This window comes from Triticum dicoccoides, chromosome 1B, assembly GCF_002162155.2.
Source record: "Triticum dicoccoides isolate Atlit2015 ecotype Zavitan chromosome 1B, WEW_v2.0, whole genome shotgun sequence".
Taxonomy (NCBI): Eukaryota; Viridiplantae; Streptophyta; class Magnoliopsida; order Poales; family Poaceae; genus Triticum; species Triticum dicoccoides.
Window position 1 is genome coordinate 424,885,561 of NC_041381.1, and position 7,119 is coordinate 424,892,679.

Genomic DNA, 7,119 nt, shown 5'->3' on the forward strand with positions numbered 1-7,119 from the left:
ACGAGCGCGGGTGTGCTTGAGGTCGAACCCGACCACCTTGTACTTCTTGTCGGCAAGCAACAACTCCATGATACAGATGGAGTGCTCTGCCCAGACCGGGTTGTTGGTGTACACCACCGAGAGCTCCATGAACCTTCGGTGGGTGTCCACCACGGCATGCATGGTGAACTGCTACTCGTCGTCAGCAGCCGCTCGGAGCGCCATTGGAGCCGCGCGGGATACTCTCTAAGAATTTGTCGTGGTGGGTGTGCTTCTTGCAATTGTGGGGCGTGATCGAAAGGTTGAAGAGACACAAGGGTTAAATAGCCGCTGTAACAAATGGGGGCCAGCCGGCCTGTAATCGTCACGTCTTGTCACGGCATTCATAGAGGAGGATTCCAGTGCACTCTTGACAACACCGCACCACAATGAGGATTCCAGTGCACGCTTGACAACACCACACCGCAATTTGACCATGCATGGGCTCGAAGAGGCGCCAACTGTATCGTCGGTGAGCCTGTTCCCGCGCTACCGCGCAAGCTTCCCGCCCGGCTTGGTTTGCCACGCGTCGGCTAGAAGAGGGACAAATCATGGGCGTTTATTGACAAAAAGCTTTGTAAAAACGAAGTGTGTGGAATGACTTCGGTCGTAAGTTTACCCATGGGTGATGAGGTCAAAGTTCCACAGAAGGGTGATGATGGACACTCAGGTGTGATAATTAATTCTGCGCTCTACAGGGCACACGGTGGAAGAAACTAACTGTGTGCAATAATGTCCAAGATCGTAGTCGAGTTAGCTATACAGACCGTGTGCTGTGAGATCGACAAGGTAAACAGATTCGAGAATGGTTAATAAAATCAAATCTAAGACCATTGCATATTAAGGTCAAAATAGTGCTACCAATATACGAGTCTCATACGATGCCATTTCAACGATTGTACCACAAAGGCTCGAAATATTACAAGGTTCAAATTCCAGAGTTATATGGCTCAAATTCGAATATTACAAGGTTCAAACTGATATTAGAAATGAAATTCAGCTCATCAGCTGCAAACGCTCGCGCTGATACGCTGAACATCGATATCAAAGAGGTTCAAACTAATATTACCATTTCTAAGTCTGGTTTCGAAACCTCAAATTGTTTGCAAAGGGGCCAGCGACTAAGAAGTCATGTATGGGGTTGACACGATGAGTTCCGATTACTCTATCATCTGAAGTTCCAAAATGAAATTCAACATTTTTGGAGCCTATTCCATTCTGCCGCAGGTGCCGGCGCTAATCAACAAACCATTCATTTTTCCAAAATAAATGTAGGGCAAACCTCATTACCTTCAGCACCCTTGCTTTGACAACAAAGAAGTTGGCGAATATAATCTCCGGTAAGGTCCCTTGGTAGGAGTTCAAAGTAATTTCCGAGAGATGCAGATCTAGGCATTCGGTGTGATTATTATATTGTATCACATTATCCACCACTAGGCCTAATCTTATCTGCAAAACAAGAAAACGTGTTAGTGCCTAGATGCAGTTTTGAACACTACTACAAGCCTATTTGGTTTGCAGGATTTGTAAAATGCACTAACATGCCATCTTTGATCTGACATGATTAACATGGGCATTACCATGCCATGTTCGATCTTCACAAGATGTTGGAGTGGATGAAAAGTTCCCCAAGAAAACAAGTACAGATGAATCCAAAGGAGAAATACATATGGATTGTAACCATATGGATCAAGCATTGTTATTGTAAACTTGGAAAGGAGACATGTATGCACTGAAATCTCCAAAAGAATCCTTCAGAAATCATAGTACATTGTCATTGTAAACTTGGAAAAAGGTGTCACGAATTGAACTCCCTTATGGTTAACATTTAACAGGAAAGGAACATCACCTCGATATATATAGCTTCTCCAGGCACGGAAAGCATCTCAGGAAAGTGACAACTTGCCCCAGGTTGGGCCCCATAGATTCTAGTGCCAAGACCTTTAGTGTGCGCAATTTCGCAGTCAGGCTTGTCAAAATCATTTTCTGAATGACATACGAGCAAACATCTTCAAAATTAGAAATAATGTTAATTTGCTGGAGAGGTAGAAGGCGGCCATTGTACCTGAACGGGTGTGGATCCAATAAGAAGTTTGGAGTATTTGTCAGACGAGTAGCCCAACACTGTCAATTTTGACACAGAAATGACATTGATTCTTGTTGGACCTACTTGATCAAGTACAAGAAATCTCTCAAGTGCAGGTGTGTCCTCAGTGACCATACTATGGTACACATCTTGTGATGTCTTCCTGCCGAACCAGATACACACATAAATAGTCCAGAGAGTCATGGAGGTGATGTGGAATGTACTCAACCCATTGATCGCCAGAAGACGAAGGTACTCGAGTGCAGTACAGCCATGGAGCAGGCGCTCCATGTCATCGTTTGAGAGGCAGACGATGACGAGCTCGAGGTGCTTTAGTCATGGTAGAATAAGAGCGGGCGTGTCATTAGGGGGGGGCATGACAGTTCCTGAAATTGGCGCGAGGCAGAGCGTGGACGTTGGCAGCGAGTGCATATAGTAAGAATATAGTAAGAAAAGTGTATTGGTAACTAGAAGTTATTAAGTAGGAATATAGTAAGAAAAGGGAATAACAATTGGTTTCTTAAATACTACATAATTCATTTAACATTGCTGGGTAAGTCAACATGCAGATAGTTGAAAAGAAAACTTACTTCAAACAAAGTCAGGACGGATGATTTTGTCGAGGAAGTTAGCATATATCTCATGACCAGGCCCTTTTATATGCAGTCCAATTTTAGTGCCAGCTTTCAGTACATAAAACTTAGAAATTTCTTTCCAAAAGCCAGCGCCAAAATAGGAGTCACCACGTTCATCAAGTCTTACAGTAGCAACGATTGTAAATCCATGGTTTGTGTGCAGTATGACATCCGTGCAGCCTTGATCTATGTAAAGGGAAAAATTGTGCACTACATAATCTGTTGCATAGCAAGGAATGCGTTGCAGAAAATGGTAGGATTGTTAAAGTAAATATGGTAACATGCAAATATGGGCCCAAATTGAAAGAACTGCAAAACAATTGAAATCGAAGGACAAAAATCTATAATTAAACAAATAGGGTAAACATGATGTCATGGAAATATGAGAATAATCTAAAGAACAAATACATCATTAATTTGCCTAATATAGAAAGAAGAGGGGAAAAAATCCCCTTTGACGTATATGGTGCATGTGGCACCTTTTACCCAATGTAGCAATATTTAGAATATCTTCGGGAAAGTAGGCCATGCCAACTGATTTAGGGTGAGATTGAACATACCACGCACATGCTAAAGTCATTTGGTACGGTGAGATGGAAAATCTGGCGGAGGTCGCAAGGTCCTGATGTGTCGGCGCACTGTACACTCTATGAATGAAAGAAAACCCTCAAATCAGCTCGAATAAAAATGAATTCATGACGATTTCCGCCGGGTGATTAAAGGAGGTAGATGAACTGGGATGAGAGATGAGATAATATCTCATTAAATTAGTTACCTTGTCGTCCATGAGAAAAAACCCTCAGTACGACAGATTCCCCAAACCGAGTAGAGCTGGGTCGACCACGAGAAGCATCGAGAAAGTTGATGGCGATAGGCGGCGACAAGCGGAAGTGGCAAAATGCGGTGGGGTTTGCCGGAAGCCTGGTGGCAGCGGCAGGCGTCGAGCTAAGTGGTTACCGCCACGATAGGCGGTGCCATGCATAGACGCGGAGGAGCTTGTGCAGGTGTGAATGGGGACCGGAGGCATGGGGTGGCAGGCGGGGGTGAGGGTTTTCGTGACGTGAGGATGGCGAGGGTTTTCTTTTTTCTTTTTGAATTGGGTGGTGAGGGTTTTCTGTCCCACAAAGAATTTCGGAGGCAATGGTTTGCTATAGACGCAACAAGCAAAACAAAAGTCATTGCACACAGTTCCAATTTTGGGAACCATGTGTGATTGAAACAACAGGCAAAATGGAAGTCATTGCACATGGTTCCAATTTTGGGAGCCGTGTGTGATTGACGTACTACATCTGTCCTGGTTTATTGGTCCTCTCTGTAATTTGTACTAAATTCTGACCAAATATTTGACTAAGAAATGTTTATGCATATCACCAAAAATTATATCATTGAACACTATGTTCAAATACGCATCCAAAAATATAATATTTGCTGACCTACACTAACATTTTGTCAGTTAAATCTTTGGTCAACATTTAACACAAATTACAAAGGGGACTAATAAACGAGGACAGAGGTAGATTCCATCAACCAAACTGCTTGCATCCTTATCTCACAATTAGACATAAGTAAACATAGATTAAACATACTCAGACATAGATAATAAGCGTACACGTGCACAAGCATAGTTCAACCGTCATTAAGCATGCTCAAGCGTACATAGTTCGATCCCACATCTCATCTCACATGTTGGCACGATCCTGAAGCTTCTCCAGGTACTCGGCGTATGCGCCGTGCTCCACCCTGCGAGAATACTTTTGCTTGAAGGAGACAATGGCTTGTCCTCTTGCATGCACCAGAACACTTTGATATGCGTCATGAAACTTGTGGTTGCAAAATGGGCGTCGATAGCCGCCGTCCGAGGTCCTAATACGCCTGTTATGCATTCCCGCATAAAGCTCCCTTAGGATTTGCCTCTTGTACTTCCTATGGACATCTTCATCCTCGCTGTCCACATCGTCAGACAACACCTATAAAAATAGTAAAAAATGTGGCGTCAAATTAATGGTTACTAACTAATCTCTAGCGAATATTTGGTAGTTGGCAAAAATTAGCATCAAATCAACAATTACATGTCGTGAAGTAGGATTAGGAATTTATGGCTATTTATGTATACATATCTAGAGATTAAGGTTCGATTTTAAGCACATTCGTCTATGTACAGACCAATCTTGAAGAAAATAATGGCACAAACATATGTAGGTCATTCAAAATCAATTGTCAAGTCCTGGCTAGGAATTATTAGCACGAACACTAACCCTAGTCGGATTACTAGCAGAAATCATTTCCACAGATGAAACAACTAATCACTTATCACTTGTACCCTTCAAACAATCAATACACTACACGGATCTAATGAAACTTACTCAGATTTCATGGATTGGGAGAACATAACAATAGGATTTCTATTCCAAAAAGGGGGAGGCAGGAGTAACCAGAGAAACCCTGGGATCTATTTGACACATAATTGGGTATAGATGACTAACCAGTTATCCATCGCCGTCAGAGTCGTCGCCACAGTGGTCGTCGGAGTCGTCGCCCCAGTCGTCACCAGAGTCAGTGTGGAACTCCACCTCCTACTGTGGAAGCTCGACACCGTCGACAACGTCAGGTTGCAGTGATAACTTGCCGGCGGTGCCGGCAACCTCTGTCTCCATCTCCATGCAGTACTCCGATGCCTTAGCAGCCCCGACGTCGCCATTCCCTCTGATGGGGCGCTCCGGCGGCATCCTAATACACTGACGGCTTTGATGACTGAGAGCGGCATCAAGGATGCAAGCGGAGAGAGGGGATTGTGTGTGTGGCGAGGATGAGAGGTGCCGCCGCTCGGGCGCACCATTAATATGGAGTAGTGGGAGAGAGGAGGACGACGGTCAAACCGTTGGCTCGCCTCCCGGTGAGCTTGCACACCGGACTGCTGGCATGCCTACTGTCGTTTCACACAGCTACTCGCATGCCTCCTGATGACACTGCACATCGAGCACACCTCCGTCAATTCACACACCTGCATGCATGCCTCTCGGTCTGCCAGCACGGCGGACTACTCGAATGCGTCCCGTCAACTCACGCCTGCTCGCACGGTACACGAGTCGCGTGGCGGCATGTATATTGTTTTTCTATTTGGATGATTAATGGTGCCGCTTTATTTTTTGCTTAGCCGAAGCATGACACGTATCCATTGCTAGTCTAACGCTCACGGTTCGAATAAATAGTCCGTTTGGGATATTGGTTCCCAATTATTAATAATCTTCCATTTGTAATTAGATAAAGATTACATCAAAACTGGTCTCAAATTTGACCAAAAAAAGTATAATGCAACTTTGTATTGGTGTCCATATGACAACACGATAAGTTTCATGAATTTCAAATAAGTTTTGGATGTACTAGAATTTAAAAATCAAGATTCTCATTGTCTGAAATTTGTTGCACAGGGAGTAAACATGCACCCAGTGAAACACATGTATTTTTGCAATCCATTTAGGTGCACTATCACGTGTGCATGTATCTCGAATTTGATTTTTGCACATTATACCCATAGAAAATCAATCAATTAATGTCCTAAAATGTCTTAATGATCTCTAATTTTTTTCGAAATTAAAACGTCCCTCCTTTGGTAACATATATATGTTCACCACGGGATAATTAATTTAACATGGATCGTAGTTGTGGTGGATTCGTGGTGTGCGTGTGGGTGTGTGCGTCTGGGGGTGGCAAGTGACTCACAGTACACTACGAGTTGTGAGCCATCGTGTGGGTTGGCCGTTTTGTTAGGCATGTCGATGCCACATCAGAGTCATGAATTCGTAATTTAACACATTACACAACCCAGTGTCGAGACTTTCCGATTTTCGAGGCACGTGCCACATCAAAATTGTGAAAATGGCTATTCAACCATCACGCAACACCTCTTTGCGCCACATTCATGCAGGCGGTGGTTATTCTAGCTAGGACACTCACATGTGACGCTTCCATCTATGGGCCCACGAGGCCATCGTCGATGCATGTGCATTACTTTGACCTACATCGGGAGAGGTTAATTAATTTCACCATCAATGAGGATTCTTTTTGGGTTGTATTATGGTAGGAGCATATAGTATGCGTCGAGGATGGGGAAGGGGACCATCATATGTAGTACACTTCATGAACCTCGTTCTGTGTGGGTGCATAGTTTACGGTTTTTGAGGCATGTGTGGCACATCAAAGTTGTGCATTTTAGGTATTATATTCAACATATGTTTGGCCCACTTGCAAAGCGATGGTGGTTGTCCTCTCGCATCCACTTAAGCGGTTATCAGCGATATCGATGCTTTCCATTTGTGGGCCCGCTTAGTCCTCACTACTTTTTGCCTCACAACGAGAGTGGTTAATTTGACTTAGGAGGGG